General features: G+C 55.8%; 1 protein-coding gene across 2 annotated transcripts in view; it reads left to right on the plus strand.

Moving 5' to 3' along the window:
* The first annotated feature begins 4,384 nt into the window (after positions 1 to 4,384).
* FRMPD3 (FERM and PDZ domain containing 3) overlaps positions 4,385 to 27,815 on the plus strand; it is a 58,455-nt gene continuing 35,024 nt past the window's right edge. For both annotated transcript variants that reach the window (XM_086850784.1, XM_086850785.1), the window contains exon 1: positions 4,385 to 4,466. The gene's annotated coding sequence lies outside the window, so the exon portion shown is untranslated. The remainder of the gene's footprint in view (positions 4,467 to 27,815) is intronic.

The following is a 27,815-nucleotide window of genomic DNA, read 5'->3' on the forward strand; positions in this document are numbered from 1 at the left end:
GAAGGACTTTTGGCAAGGGCCTGAAGTGACTGGACAAGGGATGAAGGCCTTAAGCTGGAAGAAGGCAGGGTTAGGTTAGACATTAGGAAGAAACTCTCTACTGTGAGGGTGGTGAAGCACAGGTGAACCTGGCACAGGTGAATATGATTTTTAAGGTCCCTTCCAACCCAAACTATTTTGTGATTCTAACCCCAGGCTCCCACCACAACCTGGAAGGGAAACCACAAAAAAAAAAATAAAACCCAACCAAACAAACAAACTTGGTAACAGGTCCAATTAGCAAAGGCATTTGGCTTCCCAGCGTCGCTCCCCGTTGCTGCTGCTTTTGGAAGGGGCTGGGTGAGATGACTGGCAGCTCCAGCAGCTCTGTGCAGATGGACACATCTACTCTCTATCTGGAGAGCTTCTGCCTCCCCAGCCAGCCCTGGCACTTCTCTGCTGCTGCAGCCAGAACAGACAACAGCATCCATCACCATCCTGCACCCAGCCTCATCCTGCTGGGACCTCCGGGTGGGTCAGCACCCACAGCAGTTCCAGGGTAGCTGTTCCCTGGGTGCTGCAGCCCTGCAGGGGCTGGGCTTGGAGCCCCAGGTGTGCAGTTACTCTGCCTCAGGGCTTTGGGGGTCCCTGGCTTTAGGGATTCATACTCTCAGCATGACTTCCCTTGGTGCCTTTTCATGCTTGTCCTGATGGCCTGCCCTTAGCTTTGGAGTGAAACCCAATATCTGTTTAAATCTGAGATTTCCAAAGATGATATCCAACAATTTCTTGAAAATCAGCCATTGAGCGGGAGATGGAAAAACTTTTTCTTGTCCCCCATGGCGGGGAAAAAAATCTGGTCTGAAGTATGAGACAAATCACAGGGGACTGGCTTTCCTTGGTACTCATCAAGGTGGATTTCCATGATCCTCATGGGTCCCTTCCAACTCAGGGTATTCTGTGATATCCACTGAAATAATTGCAGGTGCCAGCCTGTCCTGCCTGCTGGTGATGAACCCTTTGGAAAAGGCAATGGTTTCCCATTGTTCCCAGCTCTGCTCCCTCGTGCTGCTGTCCTCCTCCCAGCTGCTGAGCCTCTTGATTGTATAAACTGCTCACTCTTAATATTGATAGAGCTGTTTGCCTCCCACCCCACTGGGCTTTTCAAGCTCTTTTTTTTTTTTTTCCCTTGACTTAACGGGATGTTTGCACCACAACAGGCTTCCCTCAACACCCAGCAGGAGGAACTCTGAACCACCACCCCAACAACACTTTGACACTGAGCTGGGAGTAGATGTTTCCTCCCTGCCACAGCTCCCAGCACTGTTGGGGTTGAATGTTGGTCCCTAAATCCAAGTGAGAGGTCTTGCAGCTCATTTCTGCCCTGAGGAAGCTGCCAGCCTTGTTTCACGACAGCTGCCAAGCAGGCATCAGGTAGTCGTGATTTCTCCTACTCCCTCTGACTTGGAGCGAGGGACAGAGTGGGAGGGGTCTGCTCAGCTTTTCTTGTGGAAGGAAACAAACCCAGGTATGCACAGAGCCCTTTCTCACCTGTCCACCTTACACAAGTGTGACACCCATGCTCCCCACCTTCTCCCTTCATCTGCTCCCCTGGGTGCTGCTCCTGGGGCAGTGAGGGTGGTGTTCCTCCAGCATCACCGCTCTGAGCAGTGGCTGAGCATATTTACTGGCTCCAGGATACCTCTGCCACGTGCTGGTGTCATCTTCCTTTACCTGAGCCTCCAGCACCGGGGTAGCCATGACTGCTCACCTCTTCAGAGAACGAGAGCCCCACGGAAATTCGTTTCTTGCTTTCCATGAGCTCTGTGGTGTACTTTTGTCATCTTGGTCTCACCTCCACTCTGCTGCTCTTTCTGACTATTAAAAGCCCCAGCAGACTCTCACCTGAGGTTCTCCCAGTGCTGCAGTGACACTCTCACCTTGTCATCACAGAGTTGCTGGGGGGGATGCAATAAAGCAGCTGGTTCCCAAGGGGCTGGAAGGCGTGGGAGAGCAGCAAGTGCTGCAGTGCAAACCCAGCAGTGCTTGTCCCATCCTGCAGCACGGAGCTGGGGACATGCAGCAAAGAGCCCACAGCACCCATGGGAGCGTGCTGATGGCACTGTGAGATTACGAGATGCCAGAGGACGCTCTGTGAATTAACTGGACCAGGCAGGGAGTCTTAAAACATATGAAGAGGGCAACATAAACCACAGAGGGATTCAGGTGCCCAGGGAAGAGACGTAAATTTGTGTTTCCCTTTCAGGAAGCACACAGGATAGGGAGCAAGTTGTTCATGTTACAGTTTCCCACTGCTTCCCAACTCTCACCCAACACCAACTGCAGAACAGTCGTCTGGCAAATAAGCTATGAAAAAATAAGGAAACATTGCCAAAAACGCAGCTGAAAGAGTAAAACTCTCACAGATGATACTGCTGCTCAGAGACACTTGCCTCCTGCCTTTAAGCAGGCTTTATACCAGCATCCAAACATAAAGAAAGAAAATCTGACAGGTGTATGTAAGCAGTTGGGCACAAACAAACAAATTCTCAGACTCTGCAAGGAACAGGTTATGTTTTGTGGGGGCTGTCTTCATGTGCAGGCATGCAGAGAGAGGGGTGTTTTATTTTGTGGAATAAATTCTGATATTGAAATCTAGAAAAGCATTTGAGCTTTGCTATATCTTCTCAATCTTCATTCTGGAAACATTCTTTTAAAGTTCATAGCTGTATCTGTAAAGGGCCAAAAAATGCAAACAGGTTTAAAATAGGTATGTAAATGTCAACAGACAACCTTAAAAGGTGCACGCTGTATCAAACAGGGAAAACAAAATATTAGGAGTGAGACAAGTTTTAAGGTGTGACATGCTAAAAGCATAAGAACATATAATGAAGACTATGCCAAGTCATTAGAAGAAAGACAGCCAGCGCTGTGCTGGATTCTTGTGTTTCTGTGGCTGCAAAAAGCTCTGACATTAGGGCATCACATAAAACCAAAATTAACCCCTTTACATCAGGATCTGCCACGGACAATGTTGGAAAATTCACATACCCTGCCCTTTCCTATAGCAGATAAATCTAAAGAACTCTCCTAAACTGAAATGTCAGAAAATGCTTTTGGAAAATACCGATGAAATGGAAAGCAAAGGATTGCCAGGACCAGGCAGGATTTCCCTACAGGCTGTGGAGAGGGAGCAGAGTGCAGTTATTGAGCGACCAGTGGGGCTGGGTGCCCTGCTCCTGGGATGAGCACCGAGATCACGGAGATAGGAGGCAGCAATTGTGACTGCAATTTCTGTCAAGGCTTAGAGCCAGGAAACTATACCCAACTCCTGCACAGAGCAAATGTAGCTCTGATAAAGAATAGAATGGGAAGATGTGGAAAGTCATATGATAGAAGTCAGTCATATTTTCGAAGGAGGAATTCGTGGCTTGCAAATCTATTATTCTTTCTCGAGTATGTTAGCCAGCTAATAGTGCACTTGAATTCTCCAATTCCATGGTAACCTACCTCCCAGCCCTTGCTTCTCAATCTATTTGTAAGAAATGCACACAAGCCTCCTTTCATGCATTGATAATGTAGTTTCCTTAAGAGGTTTTGTTGATTTTTTCCCCGCCAAGACTGGGAGGGTGGTTACCATGGAGTTACCTATGGACGGGCAGGCAGACAATCCCATGCCTTTGGGAAAGGGGATGAAGAGTAAGGTGACAGTGTTTACACATCGTATATAATGTCTAAAGGTAATTAAGAAAAAAGCTAACGAAGCGCTGCGGAAGGGTTTCATGATGTTTAGCGATCCGATGACAACATGGCAAGCGGCATCCAAAGACAAAGTGCCACAGGCAGAGGGGCTTGCAGGGCAGGCCGGTGGCGGCCCGAAACCGGCGGCTGCCCGGGGAAGGAGCCCCCGCCGCGGCAGGCGGGCACCCGGGCAGGGTGAGGAAGGCACCCGGCTGCCGGGAAGGGGCGCGGGGCTGGAGCGGGTCCGGCCGGCGGCAGACAGCGGAGAGATGCTGCGGCTGGAGCCGGGGCGCAGCCGAGCGGGGCGCCAGGAGCTGGGCAGGGGCTTCCCGCGGTACCCGCCGACAGCGCCCGTCCGTGCGCGCCCGGCGGCGACCCGGGGGCGATGCCCGCCGGTCCCGGGCGGGGGCGGGAGGGCTCCGCAGCCCCCGGCCGGGGGGTTCCGCCCGCCTCCGCCCGCCCCGCGGCCCGCCCCGCCCCGCCGAGCCGCCGCCCGCCCTCGCCCCGCAGAGCCGCGCACCGCGCTCGCCGCCGCGGGCAGCGGAGCAGCGGGCAGGGCCGGCATGGCGGGGGCGGGCGCTGCGGGGCGGCGGCAGCGGCGGCGGCGGGCCCCGTCCGAGCGCTGAGCGCGGCGGGCCATGGGGGCGGCGGCGGCGGGGGGCTGCGGGAGCCCTGCCCTGCCCGCCCGCCGCGCCGCCCGCCTCGCCCGCGGGGCTTCCTGAGGGAGCGGCGGCGGCGGAGCCCAGGTGAGCCCTTGGGGGGGCGAGCGGTGCCCGGGCCGGCCGGACCGCCCGTCGGTCCCGGCGGGGAGTTCGCCGGCTGCCCCGGGATGCTCCGGCCGCACCGAGGGGAGGACCGCGAGAGGCGGGGGGAGTGCCGCCCCCTCCCCGGCACCTCCTCGCGTCCCGGTGCCCGGCCGCTCCGCTGCTCCCGCTGTGTCACAAGCGATGCCCGGCTCCCCGGGCGCGGGGTGCCCAGAAGCGCGGAGGAGCTGGAGCAGAGCTCTGTCTCGTCCTCCGCCGGGAGCTCGGCCCGCAGGGTCGGCGGGAGATGTGGCCTTCTGCCGGTGGCGGGGCGGTGATGGGCTCCCCCCGTGCTGCCCCGTGTCCCCGCCGCCTCGGCAGCCCTCGCTCGGTGCATCCGCGGGAGGTGCGCGCCGGGATGCACGGGAGGAGGAATGTGGCTGGAGGGGCTCGGCCATCCGGATCGCATCGGTGCGGCTGAGCACCGCACGGAACTCGGATGCCTTTCCCCATGGCGGGCCCCGGGCAGGGAAGGCTGAGCAGAGAAAGTGGGGCTCGGGGCAGGGAGCTCCACCACTTCCCCCCCGGGTCACCTTGGCGTGCTCCTGGGTGACAATGTTCTTGCTATTAGTCTGGTTATCATGGCAGTTGCCATCATGAAGTGTGGCTGATTGAGCTGAAAGAACAGAGACAAACGCACTTGGCTTCTGGCTTGAGGCTTGTTTGGGTTTGATTTTTTCCCCTCATTTTCCTATTTTAGAGCAATTTGGATGGGATGAGTTCTCCTCCTTGTCGGCAGCAGAGCTGATAGAGAGACGTGGCTTGCTTTTGAGGAAGTGCAGCTTGAAAACATTCTCACCTTTCTCTTCTCTCATGACAACCAGTGGGCTGTGTGCCACCTTCAGCCTTCCAGTGCCTCAGCTTCCCCATGTCCACAAGGGAAAGGTCGAGTAGAGAAAAGCTGGTTTGCACCAGGGTGGGCTGGGATGTGTGTTCTTGTGTGTGAGAACCTCTGCTGGCATGAGACTGCCTCGAGGGCACAGTGGTTCTGGGTCAAGCCCAAGGGAAGCTGAGCCTGTGGCCCATCTCTGGGAGGAGGCAGGTGCTGAGTGCAGGGGAGGGCTGGCACTGCCCCTGTTCTGGGCACAGACCCTGGCAGGCTGCTCCGTGGGTTTAGCAGTGCCCATCCATGAGCTGCTGGCATCCATGTTGTCCTGCAGTGAGGAGTTCATGCTGCACCTGAGCAGCCAACAAAACAGCGTCCCCTTTTTTTTCATAACAAGTTGAAGGATTTTTGGCTTCAGCTTCTCCTGTGGTCATTTTCTGCCCAGGCAGTGCCCTGTCCCTGTGCCTTAGAGCACCAGCCTGAGGCTGAGCCCCTGCAGCCTCCCACTCTGCTGGGTGAGGACCCCCGTGATGCTGAACTTTCTCTTGCATCTGCTGCCATGCTGTCTCCTTCCACTGTGGCTGTCACCTCTCAGCCTGTGGGGCAGCAGGGACCAGCCATTGCTCGTGTGTGTCAACAGCTTCTGGAGCTGGGCTGTGACAGTGCAGGGCTGTGGGGTGGGCTCAGGTGCTGTGGGGCTGTCTGCATTGAGGAGCGCCTGGTGCCAAGAGCAGCTGAGCTCCTCGGGCTGTGATGCTGCTGCAGGAGCCTGTGGGGGAAATCAGTCCCCTGGGACGCCCTGCCGTGGCTGGGTAGCGTGGCTGCTCTCCTGGTTTGACAGTTCAATGTGCCAGCTGCCCACTTGATTGGCATGGCAACAGCCCCTGTGCTGCAGCTCTGCTTGGAAGCCACAACTTGAGCGTTGCTGCAGGACCAGCCCGTGAGGGGGGCACAGGGTGCTGCTGGCTGGGTGCTCCACCATGGATTGGCACCAGTATCCCACAGCTGGAGCGTGTCTGCCCCTTCCCAGGGCTTCAGCACTGCTGGCACCAGGCACTGCTCCTGCAGCAGCCCCGGCTGTGTCCTGCTATGAAGTCCCCAGTGGTGTCCCCGGGGGCCAGTGCTGCTGCCAGCAGCTCACTCAGCTGCCCAGGAAGCTTTAGCAGCTCAAGGGAATTGGGGTCAGTTGTTAAGGATAGGTCCCTGGAGCAGATGCAAACCTCTCTGCACAGTGTGTGGGGAGCACAGAGGGGATGCAACCAAAGTGGGCTCAGGCCTGGTCCCCTCTCTGTAAACCAAGGGCTGCAGTGCTGGAGAGGAGGCTGGGGAAGGGAGGAGGTGCCATAACATGTATTAGGGTGGACAGGGACCTGTTTGCCTCAATCTTCCTAAGGCAGGAGGGCAGCCACATGCTTGCAGTTAACAACAGTGAGGTTGTAGAGAGCCTTGGAGCTCATTTCTGCCTCAGACCAAGCCAGTCTGAGCTTTGAACTGGAACTGAAAAGCATAAAGCCCTGTCTAGCACAGGAAAAGTCCCTGAGTGGGAAGAAGTCAGGCTGTTTGCACCAACCACCTTCATGTTCACCACCTGAGCTCCTGGGAGCTGACCTGCAATGCTGGGGCTGGGCAGAGCTCTGGGACTTGCCCATGGATCTGCAGAGCTGGGATTTTACCACCAATCCCAGCCCCAGCGTAGCAGGAAGGTGCTTTTATTGTTTGCTTGGTGGCTGCACCCTGACACTGAAGGACAAAGCCTCAAGTTCTCAGCTTTGCCTCAGCACTGAGGCAAAGAGTGCCCCCACTGAAATCAGCAGCAAGTCTCTCTCCTGATTAATGCCCATGAGTTCTGTGTCCTTTGCCAGGGCAGCTCCAGCACTCTGGCTCCGTGGTTTTGTTGAGAAAAAAGTGTTCAGGTAAAGGTCAAGTTGGGTGCTGCCTTGAGGAGTCTCTAGCCCGGCTGGAACAAGGCTCAGATCATCTGAGGGTCTTCCACAGAATGGCTCCCCCCCATCACCACTGGCTGCTCCCATCTCTCCTCTGCTGGGGGGCAGAAAACAGCCCAAATCTCCCAGGGCTGAGGTGCTTTTTGATGCCACCTTCCTCCCCCAGGACGTTCCTGGGTGGTGTCACAGAGGCTGCAATGGGAGGAGGGAGATGAGCTGATACAGTGGGGCCTTTTGCTCCCTGACAGAGCAGGGCTTGTTTGGGTGTGCTCCTCCCCATCCACAGCACCCACGTGTTGGGCTGCTCCAGCTTTCAAAGAAGGGGGACACAGACATGGATCCACATCAGCTGGGGAGAAGCACTTGGGAATGTGGAAGGAAATATGGCACCATCAAGACATACAGCTCATCTGAGCGGTGGCCTTGGGCACTGTGAGCCAGAAACTGCCTCTGGCGTGTTGAAGGACACCCCTTTTTCCACTTCATCCACCTAAAACAGAGTCCTTCTTCTTCTGTGGCCCCTTCTAGGGCTGCATTCAGCTCCCTGCTTCTTGGAGGGCTGGAAATCTCTGATCTGGCTGGATATCAATCCTTCTGGCTGGCTGTCCTCCACAGGGAAGAGAGGGATAGCTTCTGTGAGGCTGAGTGAGCTCTGCTCATCCTCTGCTCTCACCTGTTATGGTGGGAGTTGTCTTCCCTGAGAATGGAGAGCCAGGAGAGGGCTGGGGGAGGCCCTACGTGTTCCAGAGCAGAGACTTCTCCAGCCAGGACAGACAAAACGGCCAGGAGCCACCTTTGAGGACCTGGCAGTCAAGAAGCTCTTTCATGCCACCTGAAGTGATGATCAGAACACCATGGCTGGGCGTGGGGTGGTAGGGGAGCCTCAGATCCGGTGCAGCCACAGCTGCACTGAGAGAACACCATGCCCAGTTTTAATTTCTGCTCGGTACTGCGAGTGCTCACATGCATTCACAGATGGGCTTTATCTCCCTAAGACTGCACAGATCCTCCAGTGGGGAAAAATCACTGTGCTTCTGCCTTGCCCTGCCTCCATCCCTGACCCCTCCATCCCTGCCTGCACAGCCTGAGCACGCACACGGATGCTTGGTGACGTTGGGAACATTTCTCAGCTCCCTTGTCATTCTCTCTTTCAAATTAAGCAGGAGCTGGGCTCAACAGCCAGTCAATAGCAAGACTTATCTCTTAAATAGCATTATTGATCACCCAGGAAGCCTGGTTCTGTACCAATAGATACGTACACACGTCCTGTGCCAGCTCCTGGTGGTGAATGGCACAGAGGAACATGCAGAGATGGTTTGTTGCAGGTAGGAGCACACCTGTGAGTCCATGTGAGGCAGATGCAGCTCTCCATTGGAGAGCAAGGTGAAGCACCTCTGGGTCTTTGGTTATGGGCCTTTCACATTTGACCAGCATTATTGTGCTGATTATTGACATTATTGACCACTCTTGAACATGTGTCCCTTCGTTCCTACCACGTGACATTGTGATGCAGGACCTCTGCCAGCTTGCTTTGCCTCGGCATTTTCAGGGAGGCTTCTGGACTCTGCCTTTGGAGAAGAGGTGCAGATGTCTGCCCACAGATTGTGTGGACTCCTCAAAGGTCACTGACCCTGCAGGGATTCTTCACGTGGGAGACTTGGGATAGATGTGCAAAATTCTCTGAGTGAATGGCTGGAGAGGAGGATGGATGAGACAGGCTGGACCCGTCCTGCCAGGGAGGGCATGGCCTTGTGCCTGGCTCTGGAGGTGCAGGCTGTGAGCTGACACGTGTGGGGAGTGTGGTGGCACCTGGCTGAGCTCCGAGCAGCTGGAGCCATGGGAGTGTGGCAGGGAAGACAGCTCTCTGCCATGCCTGCTCAGGAAAGGCAGAGCATGCTGCTGCTCTCCAGCTGTCCCCCTCCAGGGCAGTGGGTGGAGGAGGGTTCCATGGGCTGTGGGGCTTCACTGGCTCCAGAGTGGCCCTTGTCCCTCGGAGCTGGCAGAGTGCTTGCAGCAGCCAGGTCATGGCTCGCTGCTCAAGGCCCTGTTTGCCAAGGCACCTGCATTGCACGTGCCTTGGGGAGCCATCCCCTGCTCCAGGGGGAGACAGGAGAGGGCTGGGGGCTGGAGCTGAGTGTGATCAGAGCTGTGCCCTTCCCCTGCTGCAGCTCTCCCTGGAGCAGCTCAGTGTGCTGGGAGCCCTGGCTGCTCTGTCCTCCAGGGTCGTGGAGCACAGCCAAGGTACGGCGATGCTCGTGAGAAGAATTGCAAACCCTCCTGCCGGGTTTGCTGTAGCAAAGTTCAGGCTCTGGCAGTTTTGCACTGGTGCTGCAGAGCCCTTTTGCCCAGCCTTGCTCGAGGTTGGGAGCCCTGTGGCTGCCACAGCAGCCAGCCTTGCTCGCCCCGCCACGTGTGCTAACTCACCCTCGCTCTGTGACAGAGCACGGCCCCGTGTCCCATTCCTCAGACCGTGCTGCCTGATGCTCTCCTGGGATTAGCTGAGGCTGAGGAAAGTGTCAGCAGCCTTATCACAGGCAGCTGAATGATGATCTGTAGGGTCAGCTCACCAAAGCCCGGCGGGTAGGGGCTTGTAAAGCCTCTGTGTGTGTCACTGTTCAGCTGATCAGTGGGCACGGGAAGTTCTTGGGTGTCATGCCTATGTTTCCATGCATATAAATGTGTGTGGGTATGTATAATATCCACATAATACAAGATCTTGCTCCTGTTTGGACCCTCTCAGCGTTTTTCTAGACAATGCCTGCCCGCAGCGAGCGCTGGTTGCTTGATCTTAGCCAGCCAATCTATGCAGGGATCTCGGGGAAGAACAGTTGGGGTTTTATGAAGCTGGCATAATTTACAGCTAAAATAGCACACCAGATATATGTCCAACCCAATCTCCTTTGTAATCTTGTTTTCATTTAAGCCTCCAGGGTGGTGATAGGGGGAGTAAGGAAAGCAAACTGCAAAGGGAGTTTATTACCCGTGCCAGGGAGATTTGCATGATGCTCTGCACCAAATGACCTCAATTTGCAGAGGTTAAAGCTGGCTGTGGCGGTCCCTGCCTTGGAGGGGTGTCTCCTGCCTGTGCTGGGGGCGCAGAAGGCAAAGCCTTTTGCAGATGGGTGTGTTCAGGACCGTGCACACTGTGAAGCCATGCCAGTGCCTGCTCCCGTGACCAGGCAGGAAGAGCGATGCGATGCATCCGTGTCACCCCAGCCAGCTCCACTGGAAAAGGAATGAAATTATCTCGCAGCCGCTGCCTTTGCGGGTTGCATTTCTCTTTAGTTTTCAAACCACATATTGTCCCAGATCTCCTGCCAATAGCAGGGAGCAAACTGATAATGCAGCTGCTATTAATAAAGCAGCGTTGTTACATATTCATATCAATCAGACTTCTAATTCCACAATATTTTTTTCAAGAAGAAAAGGCAGTGCTTCACTGGGGCGATGGAGGAAGCTGTCAGGTGGGATGGTGTTGGAGATGCCTTTCACCAGAACTGGCAGAACCTTCTCCCCTCACATTTCTTCCCTTAGGGATTCCTGCACTGAGCTGGCCCTGGGGTCCTCATCCACCTCCCCCTCAGCTTTCCTTCTCCTGAGCTAAAAGGTGGGATCCCCAAGGCAGTTCCAGTGACAGGAGCACTGTCACTGTGGGGAAACACGAGCGGTGCGAGACGGAGAAGTGCTGAATTCCAGTGGCTGGTTTGGCAGGAGCAGCTCCGTGCTCTTCTCCATTTTATATAGAAATTTTCACATATTATGCAAATTTCCAAGCAAAGTATGGAAAATCTGGGTATAAATCTGGGATGGATGTATGTTTGTACAGCCATTAGAGAGGAAAGTGTACCACAGAATTCTGGCCGATGGATAAATATACTTACACTGCCATTCCTGCAGTAAAATATGCTTTTTGTCATTGCTATAGTATAAAAAAAAGTACTGTCTCCGAAACTGTAGCAGCACTTTATGGTACACTATAAATTGGAAGAGATACCTGATTATTCATAGAGTATTATGAGAGCTCAGTGACTTCACCATTAAGCCCACACCAATACTTTTGTCCATAAAGGAAAACCCTCTTTCTCATTTCTTTATGGTTGAATTCAATGTCCGGATTTTGCCAAATAAATCTTGTGAGGCTGAGCACGTTTTTCCTTGAACGCTTTTTTGGAAACTCTCCCTTACCCTGGGGCTGGGAACGTTTTGAAGCCTTAGCTGTGGGATCTCCAAGTCCTAAACCAAGCCTCGCAGCCCTCGAGCCTTTCCGGGCTCTCTCATCCCTGGCGCGTGTCAAAGCTGCTCCCAGCTCATCCCTGCTTCCTCCAGCTGCTGGCACAGGGCAGGGAATGGAGCGTGGTTGTTCCACCAGGGTCTGTGGTGGCAGCCCTGGGAGGTGGGCTGGCGTCGAGCCCTCCCGGCAGCAGCTGTCGGTCGCTGCAGCAAACAGTTTCCAAGCAACTCGGAGGCTGCCAGTCTGAAAACGACTCCTGATAGAGGTTTGTAATATTAATTGAGTTATGGAAAGGAGCAGCGCTGAAGGAGATGTGGGGAGGGCAGCTGGTGTGGTGTCACCGGTATCCTCCTGCCATCAGTTGTGCCACGAGGGCTGGAGAGTCCTGGCACAGCCGCAGCTCTGGTTCCCATGCTGCTGGGATGGGCTGCAGGGCGTTGCTGTCCTGCCTGCTCTTCAGCTGGGCGCTGGGGCAGATGGAGAGGAGGCAAAAGGTGTGGTCCCTGCCCCAAGGAGCTTGTGGCTGGGGCCTCCATGCAGCTTTGGCACCTTCTCTGAGCTGCTCTGCTCCCCAGCATTGCTCAGCTGTGTCACAGCCTGCTCATCTGGGGACAAGTGGGAGAAGGGCATGGGTGATCAGGTGGGTCTGGCTCCCTGGGCAGATATCCCGCCTTCATCCATGCCATGCCATGCATTTTCTCTCTGGAGGCTTAACTGCTTCTTTCAGGTCATATTTCCTTGCTCTGCCTCTCTTTATTTCCAATATTTTAGTGCTCCCTTGAATTTTGTGCGCACTTCCACCATGGTCAGCAGCCGCCTTTGAGCATCCATCCCCTTCTCTTCATCTTTGTTTCTTGCAACACTGGGCTGTGATGGGGAGGCATTCCCACCAGGACTGGTCAGTACTGGGAGCTACCAGCCAGTGCTGCCTTCAGGGGCACAGAGCAGTGGGAAGGCGGTGTCCACAGGCACCTGGAGCAGTCTGTCCCCACACATGGAGCGGTTTGGAGGTTGTTCCCTCCATTGCTTGACAAGTACAAGCTGGAAATGCTCCTCCTGCTGCTGCTCCCAGCCCTGGGAGGCTGATGTGGTGCTGGTGGGACGTGGACCAGGATCTGCCATCAGTGTCACATCTGCCTTGGCTGTCACATCCCTTCCACCAGCTGCTGGGGTTGGACCCAGGTCTCTCTGGGAAGGCTTGGAGTGGAGTCTGGGTGGTTTCTACCATGGCTGGTTGTTCTCCAGCCCCATGCAAACTTCTTCCACCCCAGGGGCAGAGATACCAGCACTATACTCTGGCCAGGGCCTGAGAGGGATCTAGTGGTTTCTTGTCAAGTAAGTGGTGATTGTCGCTAAGTGGACTGGCAGCAAAAATCCCTAAACATCTCCAGAGGACCGTGATGGTGCCTGGAAAAGCTCTGATACAACAGAGGGAGATCTCACTGCCTGGATGCCTGAGCTGCTTGGGTAGTGAAAATACAGGCTGGAAGCTGGGGACACAGGTGGTGTGTGGACTGCTGAGGGGTTCAGGTGCAGAAAACTCTGTGGTCACAGGAGACGGCAAGCAGGATCTCTGCCTTCATCCCCATCAGCAAAAGCTGAAGCTGAAGTTTGGTGGGAGAGGCCAGCAGGGCTCCTGCCAGGGTTTCTGAACTCTCAGAAACCTGAGCCCAAGGGAGGAGAGATGCCATGGCAGGGCTCACCAGGATTTGAGCTCTGGTGCCCAAAGCTAAGCCCTTCCTTTGGCAGAGTGAGTGTGTCTGAGGTGTGACAGGCAGCTGGGAACAAGTCCACTTTGTCCACATTGGAGGCTGAACCTCCAGTGCCACCTGACAGATCTGCACAGTCCTCCATAAGCAGTCTCTGGAGTGAAGCTGTGTCCTGCTCTCACAGCACCAGCCCTGCTGAGAGGGGATCTGCCACCCTCCCTGCCTGTGTTAAGGTTCCACGTTAAGGGCTTGGCAGCTCCTCAGGCTGATGCAGGGGTTGTCATCATGCCCTAACTTTTAGCTTTCATATTTTTCAGATTCTGCACTGCCTAAGTGTAGGTTTGAGCTTCATATTCAGTGTCAGTGAATAGTAGTCTACTACTTCACAGAGTAGTAGACAAAACAATTCCTTTTCCAGCTTGGTACCAAGATCAGTCGTTACAAGTTTCAGGCCCAAAAGCAGAAACAACGCTGGGCTGAAGAGAGGAAACACAAAGGATGGGACTTCATACCCTGAAACAGTCACTGGACAATTAACCCTGACATGAAAATGGACCAAAACTTATAAAAATGTGAGACCTCGTGACCAGCCATCCATTTTGTGACCATTTACTTAAGGCATCAGTCACAGCAGCAGGGCTGGAATTTTGGGGGGAAGGAAGGTGTGGAGCAGCCTGTGGGTGCTGGATGGGAGGGAGCAGGCACTGCCACCTGGTCACTTGGTCCCCAGCACGGTGTAGCAGTGGAGGCCAGGCTTGTTCCATGTGAAGGGGTAGAAACTGAGGTTAGTTCTGCTGGGTGAATCCAGCAAGCCCCCTGCCCCCAGCAGAGCACAGGATGCTTGATTTTGGGAAGGAGTAAGAGAGAGCTAACTGAGAGAAGTCAGGAGCTGTGCTTGTAGCAGGTGTGATTACCGGTGTCACAGGGGAGCTGCAAAGTGCCTGTGCTGTTTGCTGCAGCTCTACAGCTTTTCTTACCTTGTCTGTGAATTTAACTTTCTGTCTCTTCTGAGATAGTGTGAGCTCAGGATGGCAAGGGAGAGAAGGAGGAATTGGTTTTTTGCTGATGAAAAACCCAACACATACATCGTTGTGAGCAATTACTGTCCTTGCAGGAGTGCAGAGGCCAGAAACAGCTTTCTGTGGAAGAGAAGACCTGCCTGGCAGCCAGGCAGGGACTTGGGGATACCTGGGATGAGATCCACCTCTCCCTGTGCATGGGAGTAAACTGCTGGATGTATCATTGGGATGCTCAAATCCAGAGATGAATTTCAAGAGGCAACGGCTGTCAAGGTCCAAATGGGCAAAGTCCTGATCCTCAGGCAGGCATTTCACCCTGGAAATGGAAAATGGGTGACTTGGCAGCTTGTCTGTGTTCTGGTTTGGGCTGAGCTCTTACCTGCTACCAGAGCCCCCGAGGTGGCCACCTACACCAGGACAGTAGCCACGTAACCCCTGGGCAAGTGATGCCACCAGACTATTTGTGGAGTGCCAGACGTGTACCAGAGCTGCACAAGGTTGTTTGCAAACAGGCTGAGCTGGGAAGGTGCCCAAAGAGGGGCTGTGACAGGAGGAGGGAGGACAGGGTCATCCTGCAGCCCTGGGGGATGCCTTGCAGCACAGGGTCCCACGTGCTGGGGCAGCCAGGCCGTCAGGAGCAGCTGGGCTGGCTGGCTGCTGCAGTCCAGCATCCCCCCTGCCGCTCCAGCAGGGCAACTCTGCAAAATGTGTGTCCCCAGCTGTGCTGGAATACTGGGTAAGGTGCTGGGTGTCACCTCCCACTGCTGGGTGACCAGTGGCAGGGTGCTGCCCAGGGAGACGCTCGCGCTGGGGCCTGGCTGCTGCCACGGGCTGCGGGAGGGGCGGCTGGCACAGCACAGCAGCGCCTGTGCTGCCATAAATCTGCCTGGCATCAGTGCAAGGAGCGCTCCTGCTGACTTATGGCTTCTGTGCTCCGTGAGGAAGGGAAGCAGCGTCTCATGGCCGGCTCTGCTGGCATTTACTGCATCACGAGTTGTCCTTCCTCCCCGTGCGCCGCCAGTCAGACACGGAGAGAGGTGAGGTGAGGTCTGAGGGCAGGGGTGGTGTGCTGGCAGCTCTGAGCCATGTGAGGGTCCGGTGGCTCCAGCAGCATGGTGAGAAGGAGCTGAATGGTTATTCCCACCCAGGGAAGCTGTATGGTTATGGCAGAGCAGTATCTCTGCTGTCACTTTTAGTCCCACCTTGCAGTGAGGAAAGGCGGTGGCACAGCAGGTGTGAAATGGTGCCACCCCTGCTGTGCCACCTGATGGCCCTTGTCTCGTGTGTGTTACCCTCCATCCCTGCGAGTCAGTGCTTGATCCTTGCAAAGCTGAAAAGGCTGTCAGGGTCTCTGTGGCCACCAAGGATGGCACCACTGCTCTCAGCAGCGGGGCAGCCACGCTCGCCCCTGCGGCCCTGGCACCAGCTGTGCAGTCCACTCAGGGCCTTGAGGCTGCAAAACTGACCCATGGGGGCAGTGGACAAGGCTGGGAGGAGCAGCAGAGCACAGCCAGGGCAGTGCAGGGTGGCACACTGAGCCCTGCTCCTCTCCAGGCAGCGCTGCCAGGCCTGGGGAACACCACTGTCCCCATCCCAGGGAGGATGTGCTGCGGCAGGACAGTCCCTGCCTGCTCAGTGGAGACTCACAGGTTCCCCAAGAGCCCTTCTCTAACCAGCCTTGTGGCTGCTGCTGTCCCAACCCATTCTGACTGTTCTACAGAGGTATTTTTCCCCCAGTGCCGTTCTCTGTTGTTGCCTCTTTCCACACTTCTGCTCCTCACAAAGCCAGCCGAGGGAAGTCTGACCTGTCCCAGCACAGTGCAGCAGGAGTGGGGCACTGGGAAGCAGTGGGGTACCCTGCTCTGTTCCTGGCAGCCCCTCAGCCTCTTCTCTGCACTCTGGGTCTCATGGGCCAAGTGCCTTCTGCTTCTGTGCCTCAGTTTCCTCCTTCTTGCAAAGGGAGTGATAGCAATGTTTCTGAAGTGGTTTTGGGAGAAAGGGAAATGCCATGCACCATCTCTGTCCCTGATGTGATGGTCACCAGGCTGTGGTGGTCTCCTAAAGCCCCTTTGTCCAGGGAGGTCCCTCTCCACCTCTCAGCACTTTAAATAGATGTGATGCAGCTCTTGGCTAAACAAATTTTCTCCACGGCTCTTTTCTTTCCTACTCAGAATTCAGGGAACATCATTTTGGTAACCAAGGTATTTGCATAATCAGTATTTTGTGGTAATTGCTCCCTTTCAGAAGAGGTGCTTATCATCCCATCGGGTTTTGAGGAGCTTGTGCTATCTTTGAGGCTGGGCAGGGAGGTGGTTTCCAAAGGGGAATGGCTGGGCTGCTGCCCTGTGGTTTGGGGGATGCCTCCCCCAGGGTGAGCAGGATCTGAAGACACTTTTGCCTCTGGGTTTCTGCACCATCAGTGATCTGCTGCAAATCCCTTCCTGCCCTAGTGCCCAAGTTTCCCCTTATTCCTAAAGTCTCTGAGCTGGGAAGGAGGAGGCTCCTCAGTGCAGCAGGACATGGGATCCCCATCTCTGCCTTCCCAGGGCCGCTCCTTCTCTCCCTGACGCCGTGGCGAGGAAAAGCAGCCTTTGGGAACGGCTTTGCAGTGCTTTAGTAGCTACCAGCGGAGCAGGGTGGGAGCTGTGAGGCTGTCATCCAGCTGCAGGAGGTGCCACTCCATGGGGACCCCCTGGCCCTGTGCCACTGTCACTGCAGCTCTCGGGGGGCGAGTGGTAGCCAGAGCCTGGCGTGCCAGCGAGCCACCCTCGCCCGCCCGGCAGCGTGACTCACTCCCTGAGTGGCAGCTCCCACTCGGCAGCGTTTCCAAGGAACCCAGGAGATGTCTCCCAGTGGCAGGAATGGGGAGCCCGGGACCCCGACCTCGGGGCTGGGCAGGCTGTGAGCTCCCTCTGTGCCAAGGAGAGCCGGGAAGCAGCTGGCTGGGACGGGAGCCCTGTGCCAGGCAGGCTGCACTGGAACAAAAACCAGCAAAGCCCGGTGTTCCCCAGCATTGGCAAAGGCTGGAAAGGCCGTGAGGAGGACAGCTGCTGCCAGCTGGGATGTGGCAGCGAGCAAGGGAGATGCCCAGCTCTGAGTGCTCAGCCATCCCCAGTCCTGGAGGAGAGACAGGCAGTCTCTGCAGCCTCGCAAGCTGCCTCTCAGGTTTGCTGCCACACAGCCTCTTCTGGTCTTCAGCACTTCTGCCTTGCTCTTTCAAAGCCCAGGTGTGCTGTCCACAGGTCCTGGGGTGCCTGTGGGTCTGGGACAGGCAGCGGTGCAGGACCCAGCCCATGGTGCAAAGGTTAAAGCATCCTGTGCTCCGTGACTGCAGGAGGAAAAACAGCGTGTCCTGTTCCTGGGCAGCGTTGGTGCTGCCTGACCTGACTGCTGAGCAGGGGCTGAGGCTCCTTGCAGCACTGATCTCAGTGCTCAGCGAGCCATCCCTGCTTCCTTCTCTGCATCTGTCCCTGCTCCCCTGCACCGGGATTGTTCCTGGTGTGGCTCTGCCGTTCCAACCCAGCTCCTCTCTTGCTGCTCCATCCTCCGTGCCTTGCTTCTGTGTTGCCATCAGCCAGATAGCAGAGGCTTCTCCTGACCCAGCACTGTTTCCCTACCTGTACTAAGTCTCTATTTATCTATATAAAATTTCATGTCATTCATTGTTCTAAAAGGCTGGCAGGTAATTCTGTAATTACCACCCCTCCTACGGTGCTGGCCTCTCCTCCCTCCCTGCTAGTTGGATATCCTCTTCAAGTTTAATCCCCTGGGAATTTACATTGCCTTTGCAATCCCCAAGGGAGCAATGCTGCTAAATCCAGGTCCCAGTGGTGGCCTCTGGGAAGCCCTTAATTCCCTTTCCCATTAGCAGAATGCCCAATTAACAAGCCCTTGTGACTCCTCTCCTGGTCCTTCTCCCCACAGAAGTGTTCTGGGGCTGGCTGTGTGGGCTTGGATATGATGGGATCCACGCCCTCTTCCCAGACAATCCAGCTTGGGATGCTGGGACATGCCAGCATTGTGCCCCACACCCTGCAGACCTTCTTTGATTCCTTCCAGGGGTAGGGAAGGCCCCTGGAAACTGCTTTGCACCTACCACTTTGCCTCAGAGACTCCACTGACCCCCCAGACCCCATGGGGGTTTCTGACTGCACCCCCCTCAAACCATCTGATGAGCAGATGGGTGGTGGGAAGCGGGGAGGCTGCACTGGAGCATCTCCCAGGCTCGGGGTCTCAGTGTCAGAGAGCATTTGCCAGGGTCCATTCTTCTGGTGAGGCAGAGGATGCTGTGAAGCACTTCAGTGCCCCGTTGGTTTTTGTGCTCTGCTTTATTTTCCCTTTAATGGGAATTGTATTCTGTGCATGGAGCAGCTGATGATTCTTCTGGCTGCTGCTGCAGCACCTTTGAGCAGCTCTCACGAGACTCCTCTTTTCACTGCCTGTACAGAGGATTTGAGCAGAGGAGCCCCGGGTCTGTTCCTGCTGTAACTCTACTGATGAGAGAGGCATTTCTGAGAAGGCAGGAGATAGCTGGTGCTGCCTGGGGTGGGGACACAAGGAAGAGACTTTGGGAGCTGCATCCCCACCCTGTTAGCTCTGGGGGTTCACACGGGGGTCTGTATAATCACAGTGTGTGCCCCACTGATGTGTAACAGCAGCAAAAAGCTGATTTTTGATTTTTTTTTTTTCTTTAAAAAGGGTCTCAGTCAGAATCCTAAAGTTCCAGAGGGGAACCAGGCCTGAGCCAGGGGAGGGACAAGAGCATTCCCCAGGGAATGGAGGACTTTCCAGAGCTGTGGGTTCCTCCAGGAAGGAAGAAATGCTGTGGGAGAGAGGCTGGATGCTCCAGTCTCAGCTTCCATCCCTTGTCTCTGTGAGAGGGAGATGCTGGGGTTTACTTTTGTTTCAGCTCTTCAGAGATCTTTTTAAGGGAACATCTTCCCTTGCTGCCTGCTCAGGCAGGATAAGATCCGAGTCAGACACTCTGTGCTGATGCTGATACTAAAGACTTGCCTGAGTTTACCTGCCCCTGGCAGTACTCCTGCAAATGAGGTGTCAGCAGGGCTGCTGGCCTGTGTGGGTTTTACAGGACCAATAAAGCAGGGCTGAGGTGTGTGGTCAGGAGGAACTGAGCTGGCATCCAGCCAGCGGCACGTGGGGAAGTTTGAGCTGACAGTGTCTCATCACTTGCTCATTCCCCTGGCACCTGTTCAACAGAGGGACCTTGTGGAAATGCCTTGAACACCACGTGTGCTAAGCACAGCTCCTGCAGGCCCCTCTGTCACCCACAGGCTGCTTTCCCAGGAATCACCTGCCTCTCACGAGGAGCAAAGGCCACGTCTGACCCCTGTGGGTCTCTCGGTCCCTGTGTGACTTGGCTGCAGAGCCCTGCTCCTGCCTGTCCATGAAGGGGCAGAGAAGCCTCTGATCTCCCCATCCTGCACAGGGTGTGAGTGATGCCCCAGGCACAGCTCTGAGGGGAGTGGGAAGCACATCTCCATCACCAGCACCGTGTCTCTGCCTCAGTGGACCCAGGCATAATTTGGAAGCTGCCCCTAGACCCTGAGCTTCGTGTTGCCTGCAGCCTCCAACGTATCCTGACCACTTTGTCTGCAGCAGCAGGACTGATGGGGCTGTAAAAAAGTCACCAGAGACTTGGGGGTATCTCATCTCTGTCCTGCAGATTTGTGGTACCACCTGTCATTACCAAAATGCTGCTGGGTAATCCATCCCCAGTGTGTGCACAGGCTGGCACAGAGCCACGGCTCCGGGAGATCTGCTCCTCCTTCCTCCACCACTGGCACTGGCATCAGCTTTGCAGATGCTCTTGGTCAGAGGGCTTTGTCTCTCCTCCCTTTCAATTGCCACGAGGATAACTGGTTTTGTGGTTGAGCTGGGGGAGTCCATGAGCTCTCCTTCCTCCACAGCACCCATGAGCTCCCTGCCAGCAAGCTGAGAGGGTGCCAGAGCATCCCAGGGTGGGAGCTGAAATCCTTCCCACTCCTTGTCCCGTGAGCCCCCAGCTTTCCCAGATGGATGTCCATCCTGGCCCAGTGTGGAGCTTGCAGCTCCTGTCTACCCATGACAATGAGCTGCTGGCAGCCAGCAGGAATGAAGGACCAACTGGCTCATCTGCTGAGAGCATTTGATTGATGTTGTTTCATTTTGATTACCTTTTTTTATAGGCTAACAGACGGATTTTAATCCGAGCAGTGAAGTAGGAAATGGGAGAAGCTGTGCTGAGAACTTGACGAGGAGGCAGCAGGGGCTGGTGGCTCCTTGTCCACGTCCCTGGGAGGTGATTTTGGAGCGGTCAACCTAACTAAGAGTGTCAGGTAGAGGCGTTCTTGGCCTGATCTTACAGGGACTGCAGCTGCCTCTTGTGTTATTTACAACGCAGCTGGTGCCCGAGCAGCTTAACCCCGGCCTCGCAGCTGCCCAGAGCCAGGCGCTGCCTCAAAGCATCGATCTGAGCCGGCAGAGGAAGGGGCAGCAGGCTCTGAGGCCAAGTTCAGCTCTCTCTGCCGCTTCTTGTGACTCAGGACAAAGTCATCTGATGTGTTGCCACCAGTGGCTATGAATTGTCATTCTCCAGAAGTGCCAAGGTGACGGCTGTGGGGACCACGGGCGGCGGTTTCGCGTGCAGATGAGGAGCGGTCTCAGTCCCGGCCCTGCGATGCTCTCTGGATGTGAATGTGGTGCTGTGAACAGGCAGGGTGGATGAGAGAGCCGCTGTTGCTGTGCTAACTGGGCCACCTGTCCTCTGAGGCTTCTCTGAGGCTCTAGCAGTGCCCTGCCAAGGGTTCGACCTGCCCCAAAATTGATTTGTTTCAGTCTCTTGGTGAAGGCAGAGTAGCGATGCTCTAGGCAGATCTGCTTGCTGCCCTCTCCAGCAGCTCGAGGGTGCAGGCCAGGGCTGGGAGCACATGGCAGGGGAGGGGATGGCGATGGGGAGCAGGGCTGTGTCCCACAGGACTCGGGCAGCCCCACCAGGACTGACACGAGGAGATGTCTTGCCCCATGCCAAGCTCTCCGTGCCACCACCAGCTGGTTCCTGGAGGGCTATTGCAGCGTGGGTGAGGCGGACTGGGGCTGTAACCTCCATCTCCATCCTTCCCCCTGCACCCTGAGGCCAGGGGACTGCCCAGAGAGGTTTTGGAGCAGAGGCAGCACTCCCACACGCCGGGCTCTGAGCTCTATGGCATAGCAGGGGTGCCGCAGCCCCGTGGCAGTGTGGGTTGCAGGGTGTTGTGCAGGAATGTGTTGCAGCTAATGCTGTGTGACAGTTTGACACGTCCTCCCGGGACAGGCAGAGCTGACATGTCATCTTCAGAGCTGTCACTCCGGCTGCCACACCACGGCCTTCGCTGTAAACAGGCGGCGAGGGGAACGCTTTCCCCTGGTGTGTGAGGAGGGAGAAGGGCTCTGGTTTTATTTGCATGTCCTCAGATGATCAGGCCCATGTCACTTTGGCACTGGGATGTATCCTCCAGGGAGATGGAGCCAGCTGGGACGAGGGCAGAGAGGAGGGGGAGGTCTAACATCCCCCTAAACCAAGGAGGTGATGCCGAGCACCTCCCATAGAAGATTCTGGCGCGAGCAAAGCGTTGCCTGCCAGCCCCAGCGAGGGGTTTCACACCCACCCAGGCAAGCTGTGGCTGCCACAGTGAGTGCTGCTCACAGTGCCTTGGCTGGGGAGCCAAGGGTGTGGCACAGGCTCTTTGGGACTGGGGTAGCCACGGACCCCTGGGGGATGCTCACATGGGGCCCAGAGAATGCTCTTGAGGCAGCTCCTGCCCAGCCCCACAGTTAAACCTGGAGCTGGATGTGGCATTTCACAAGTAAAATGCAGGAGCAGAAGGACACAATCCTGCCTTTCCCAGCCCCCTGAACTTCACCCAAGGTGTGAACAGTGCCCTGTATGGACCACTGCCCCTGGCAGGAATTCTGGGGCACAAGGTGGCCCATGGACCAGCCCTGGGGGATGCTTGTGATGCTGTACCTCCCATTTCTCTGCTCTGCCCGCTGCTTTTGATGCTCTCCAGGAACACTGAGGCTCACAGAGCAAACCCTTTATCTCTCAGAGAGAAACAAACGTGGCACACGCACAGGGGAGCAGAATTACCGGTGTGTCTGGGGAGGCAGGGAGCTGGAACCAGACAGGCTCTGACAGCTGCTTTCAGGAGGTCTGTGAGAGACCAAGCAGCGTGTCAGCCTCGCAGAGCTTGTCCTGCACAGCATCAGCCCCCGTTTTGCCTGCCTGCTTTTGGCGTGATCAGCCTGTCCTGGTACCAGGAGCTTGCTGGCTTTACCTGTCCTGGCTGTGAAGTGGATTTGTGGCAAGTGCTGGGGTGGAGCCATGGGCTGCTTCCTTGTGGAATGAGCAGTAGGGACCTGCCAGTCCTGGCAGTGGGGCTGGGAAGCAGCATGTGTTTCCAGGCTGAGTCATGCTGAGGATTGTGTCTTGTTCCTCCTTACGGGTCCAGTTGCAATATTCACTTGGCAGAATCAGCTCAGCCTCCCTCTCTCCGCAATTGTGTGTCTGTCTGTCCGTCCCTCCCACCTCCTGCACGTAGCAGCAAAGTAGCACTTGTAGGGGGGGAAAAGAAATTTAGATCTCTGCAGGGCTGTAAGGGCAGGACAGCAAACACTGGTGCTTGCTATGCAAAGCACGGAGGCAGTGTGCTGGGCGAGCAGGTACTCACTCAGCTGCAGCTGCCAGGGCTGGCTTTGTGCTGGGGTGGGGGCTTGCATCCATGGCAGGGGGGAAATGATGCCACCAGGGCCAGAAAGGGGTGGCAGGCAAACGGGGGATCGAGACACACAGCTCCTGAGTGGGACTTGCTGTCCTCCCTGCCAGCCAGGCAGTGGGAGCTGCAGAGAGGGACAGGGCACCTGCACTGCTCTGTCCCCCTCGCTGAGCTGTCTCTGCTCAGCTGCTCTGTGTCTAGGTTATTTTAGCTTTGATTCAGCTCTGAAATTGCCTTGGCTGAAACTCTGTCTCTATTGTTTTCAGTCTGCAGAAGCATCATTGAATGTGTCAAAAAGATAAATTGGAGAAAAAGAGAGGAAGGGAGAAAAAGAGGAGTGCAGTGCAGTTGGTGAGGAGAGCCACGCTGGCTGTGGATTCCCAGAGCAGCTGGCTGCTCCAAGCCAGCTCCTTTTCCAGAGACAGCTCCTTGCAGCCCTGTCCCCTTCTCGGCAGGACCGAGACACCCTTCCAGACATCCTCCTTTGCCTTCTGCCAGAGGGCTTCTCCCCCTTGGCAAAGCTCATTTAGGCTCGTTTAGGCTTAGCATCTGTCCTGCCTGAGCCTCGTCTGGGAGCATGGTGAGCACAGTCTGAGACCTGCTCTCTGCCTCTGCCCTGGCTGGGGCTGAGGCACCGAGTCCAGCCTGGTGCATCAGCCAGAGCACCACAGCAGGGCTCTGGAGATGAGCAGAAAAGAAGTAGGATGGGCAGCAAAGGGGTCCTGGCTGTGGCCAGGGGCTCAGAGCAGACCTGTGTGTCCCCCCCAGGGCTTTCACTCGCTGGTGGCCTTGTGCACACCTTGGGGTCCAGCACCAGAACAGCTGGTCCATGGAGCTGGGGAAGGTCTGTGCAGCACTGACCAGTCTGATGGGTCAGTTTGGGCTCCAGCTCAGGCTCTCTCAGGAGTTCAGGGGACCCCTGCCCCAAAGGTTGGAAGAGGGCTCAGGCTTCTGCATCTCTGGAAGGATCAAGCCTGTGGCATGAGATTTGGGGTGTCATTTGGAGCTGTCCATGGGCTCCTGGAGCCAGCACTGTGCCTGTGGCATTGAACAGCATGGGGTGGGTTGCTGTGTAACACCTTCATAATTGCTAATTACCTCTGGGAGGGGGAGGAGGAGGCACCTGGGAAAGGAGCTGGCAGTGAGTTATGGGAGGTTGCAGAAGTGGTTATTGTTGCTGCTGCTGAGGACGCTGGGGCAAATGAATAACCTGTTAAATAAAATGTCAGCCAGGAACGGATGGGAACTGGCATTGCTTTCTCAGCTTGCACTTTACAAAATGAATCTCCCTGTGCGTGGCTGATTTGCTTATTCAAAATAGGTCGTGGTGGAGGGGCTCTCCTGCTGAACCCGCTGATACCAAGGGCTAAATTGTGTAAATTCTGTTATCCAAATGCTCTTCTCAATGGCTGCAGTGATCTAAGGACATAATCCACTGCCAGAGGAGTGGGGTTTTCAGAGCCTAATTCCCTTTGTTTCTGGAAAGAATGAGAATGTGGGAAATGAAGCTGAGAAATTGCCATTGAGCTCCAAGCTGCAGTCCAGTGCTGGCAAAGGTGAAACCACTCCCTGCCCCAGCTGCCTTTCACACCTGAAACAGGGAAGATCGATCTGTGTGAAAACTCCAGGAGGCAAATACTGAGTGGGTTCCTTTAGATAAGGCTGGTTTCAAATGGAAACTGATTTGCATGGGCTGATTAAGCTCATTACTACATCAGGAACTCGGAAAATCATCAGATCCCTATGCAGCAGGAGTGCTGAGGTCTGCTGCGATGACGCTCGGTGTGCAGCGCTCGCCAGCGCTGCTGCGCCTTCAGCAGCATCTCCTGGGAGCGCACACAGGACGTGGCCAGTGGTCACTCTGCTACCAGCACCGGCCTGGGCTGGCAGACACCAATATTTATAAATGATTTGGCCTTGTTTGGAAACCTGCTGGGGCGTTTCTTGTCGTTACTGGTGCTTCCAAAGCGCCGTGGGGAGTGCGGTGCTGCAGCCCCACAGAGCAGGGATGGCTCCTGTGTGCCACCTGTGGGCACCCAACCTTGCTCTTCCTGGTGCTCTGGTCCCCTCTGGTACCCCAGGGAGCAGAGGGCAGTGCTGGCAGTCCCTTCCTCTGCCACAGCTGGGGTGAGTGTGACCTCGGGTGCTGCCTGGGAGCCCTGGCAGAGCTGGGGGGGTGTGTGCCAGTGGGGACCAGCATGGAGTTGTCCCTTGGGCTTTATCCTGGGGACAGCGTGTGCATGCATCCCACAGGGACCCAGGTGCTCGTGTCCTGTGGGGGACCATGTGTGCTTGCATCCCACAGGGACCTTGGGGCATGCAAGTCAGATGGTGCGGTGCCAGGAGCAGCTCTGTGTCCCCATGTCCCTTTCAAACTAAGAGAGAGTAGGTTTAGATTAGGTTTTAGGAAATAATTCTTCCCTGTGAAGGGGGTGAGGCCCTGGCACAGGCTGCCCTGAGAAGCTGTGGCTGCCTCATCCATCCGTGGCAGTGTTCAAGGCCAGGCTGGATGGAGCTCTGAGCATCCTGGTCTGGTGGAACGTGCTGCTGCCCATGGCACGGGGTTGGAACTGGGTGAGCTTTGAGGTCCCTTCCAAGCCAGGCCATTCTGGGGTTCTAACCCTGCAGCATTTTCCCAGGTGAGCACCTCGTGGTGCCCTGTGGGTGAGGAGTCACAGGGCTGTACACAAACAGGTGCCGCCTTCCGAGGCTGCTGCTGCTTCTTCGGTGCAACGTTTGGTACACCCACGTGTTGAAAACAGAGTCCACGTGGGCAGGTGTGCCTCTAAATATATATACACCTGGGAAATGCACTGCACTCATGAGCAGAATCTGCAGTTTGCAGAGTCCCCTCCTCGCCCTGCACCCCCAGGGGGACCCTGGCACAGGCAGCAGAGCTGGGAGCTGATTATGAAGAGATTATAAAGAGGTATAAACTAAGCCTTTCTGCTAGAAAGGCCAGGAGCCCCAGGCTGGAAGCGTCACACGCGAAGGCTCCTCTGCTCCTGTGCATTTTCTCTTTTTTATGTTCTTGCCTTTATCTTGTTCAAGAGCTTTACTAAGCCCTGGAGCACAGAGAGGGATCCTAGAAAAGGCAGGGGTGGAGGGGGACTCTGAGGCTGTGTTTGTCACCTCCCATAAACAGGTTCCTGTGTATATCTTGTCAGGTACTGGGGGCTTGTTGGGACAGTCCCTGCTGCCATGCAGGCGAGCTTGTGGGCAGGGTGTGGATGAGCTTTGAGTCCAACTCGGGCTCCCTCTGTACCCAGGGGCTGTCACGCAGCCGCCTGGGCTGGGGATGCTGTCATCTGTCCTGCCTCCGCTGCCATTCCTTGCCCAGGTGCCTGCGCTGTGCTGGGTGGAGATAGGAGTCCGAGTCATCCACTGAGGAAATTGCTCACTGTAAATCCACAGTCAAAGTCCTGGGATTCCTGAAGGCGCAGAGGAAAGTGCTTGATTGGATTTTCAAGCCTCTCTGCCAGCGGTGGGAGAGGAGGGCTGACAGCCTCCCTGAATCTTCCTCGCTGATGCCTGGGAGGGGATGCAGGCTGTGCCTGCTCGCTAATGGAATGTAAAGGATGTGTAAATCTCCCGCCTTATTTAACTCCCCCCTGAACTTTATATGCAGCGATAAATTTCTCCTCCTGCAAATCTGCTGGAGCAAGGTGGGCCTCGGGTGCCTGGTGCCCACGCAGGTGTGGGGGAGCCATTCTCCTGCTGCTGGAGAGGAGCTGCTGTGCCATGCCTCGGTCCCTGGGGAACACGAGGCTCTGGGGACATGCTGGGTGCACCTGGGGGCTCTGCAGGAAAGGCTCAGTTTGGGTTCAAGCTGCCCGTGCCAGCAGGAGAGGTGCAGGAGCACCTGGGGCTGGTGTAATCCCCCTCCTCCCCACGGGGCCAAGGGTGTTTGCCTCCAGTACCACCAGAAAGCAAAGTCAATAAAACACAGGGGTCTCCTGAGTTAAACCTGCAGCAGGAGTGGACAGGCAGAGGGTGGCCAGGCTGTGGTGGGGAACTGGTGTCACTCCAAACCCCCATCACGCAGCGGAGCATCACACAAATAACGGAGAAAAATGCTGCAAATTTTATTCTATTGCCCCTTATCTCTGATTAATCCTCTTATGTGTTCATCTCATTTTATCCCACTGTTGACTGTCTGTTTATTGTATTTCTGTAGTCCTCACAAAGACAAAAATCCCCCTGAGTCTTGCCTGGCTGGGCAAGGGGGGGCTCCTGCCTGCTGGCACCAGTGGAGCACCACAGAGGAGAGGACCAAGGTAACATCCCCGTGGTCACCACAGCAGATGGTGGCAGAGGAGGGGCTGGAAACCAGTTTCTCCCAGGCCCTAGATTAGTACCCAGCTGCATGGGCATCCCCAAATGTAAAGAAAGATACCCTAAAAAAAAATTGTCCAGTGGTGTGGCTTTGCAGCCCGTGCTCAGGGCATGTCCTCAATGCCCTGGAGAGGAGACAGGCTTTCCTCTTCACACCCCTCTCTCTCTGCAAGCAGATTTGTTAGAGCCCTGCAAGGGAAGCTCTGCCTGTCTCAAGTCCCTCTGCTCCAGCTCTGCTCAGTTTTGCCAGTTTTGTGTCCTCTGCCTGCTGCTGGGTGAGTCAGGAGCACGAGCCTTCTGGGTCTGACCCTGTTGCTAAAGGATTTTGCTTTGATCCTCTTCTCCAGCTGGGGAGAACAAAAATCCCTTAAACAGCCAAAAATCATAGGGAAGATTGGAGGAGAAATTTTTTACCTGAGTGGGAGCCCCTGGTTCAAACAATTGGGTGGAGGAGGATGGTGTTTCTAATAGCATAAAAC

Source organism: Cyanistes caeruleus, chromosome 14, assembly GCF_971803275.1.
Source record: "Cyanistes caeruleus chromosome 14, bCyaCae1.hap1.1, whole genome shotgun sequence".
NCBI lineage: Eukaryota > Metazoa > Chordata > Aves > Passeriformes > Paridae > Cyanistes > Cyanistes caeruleus.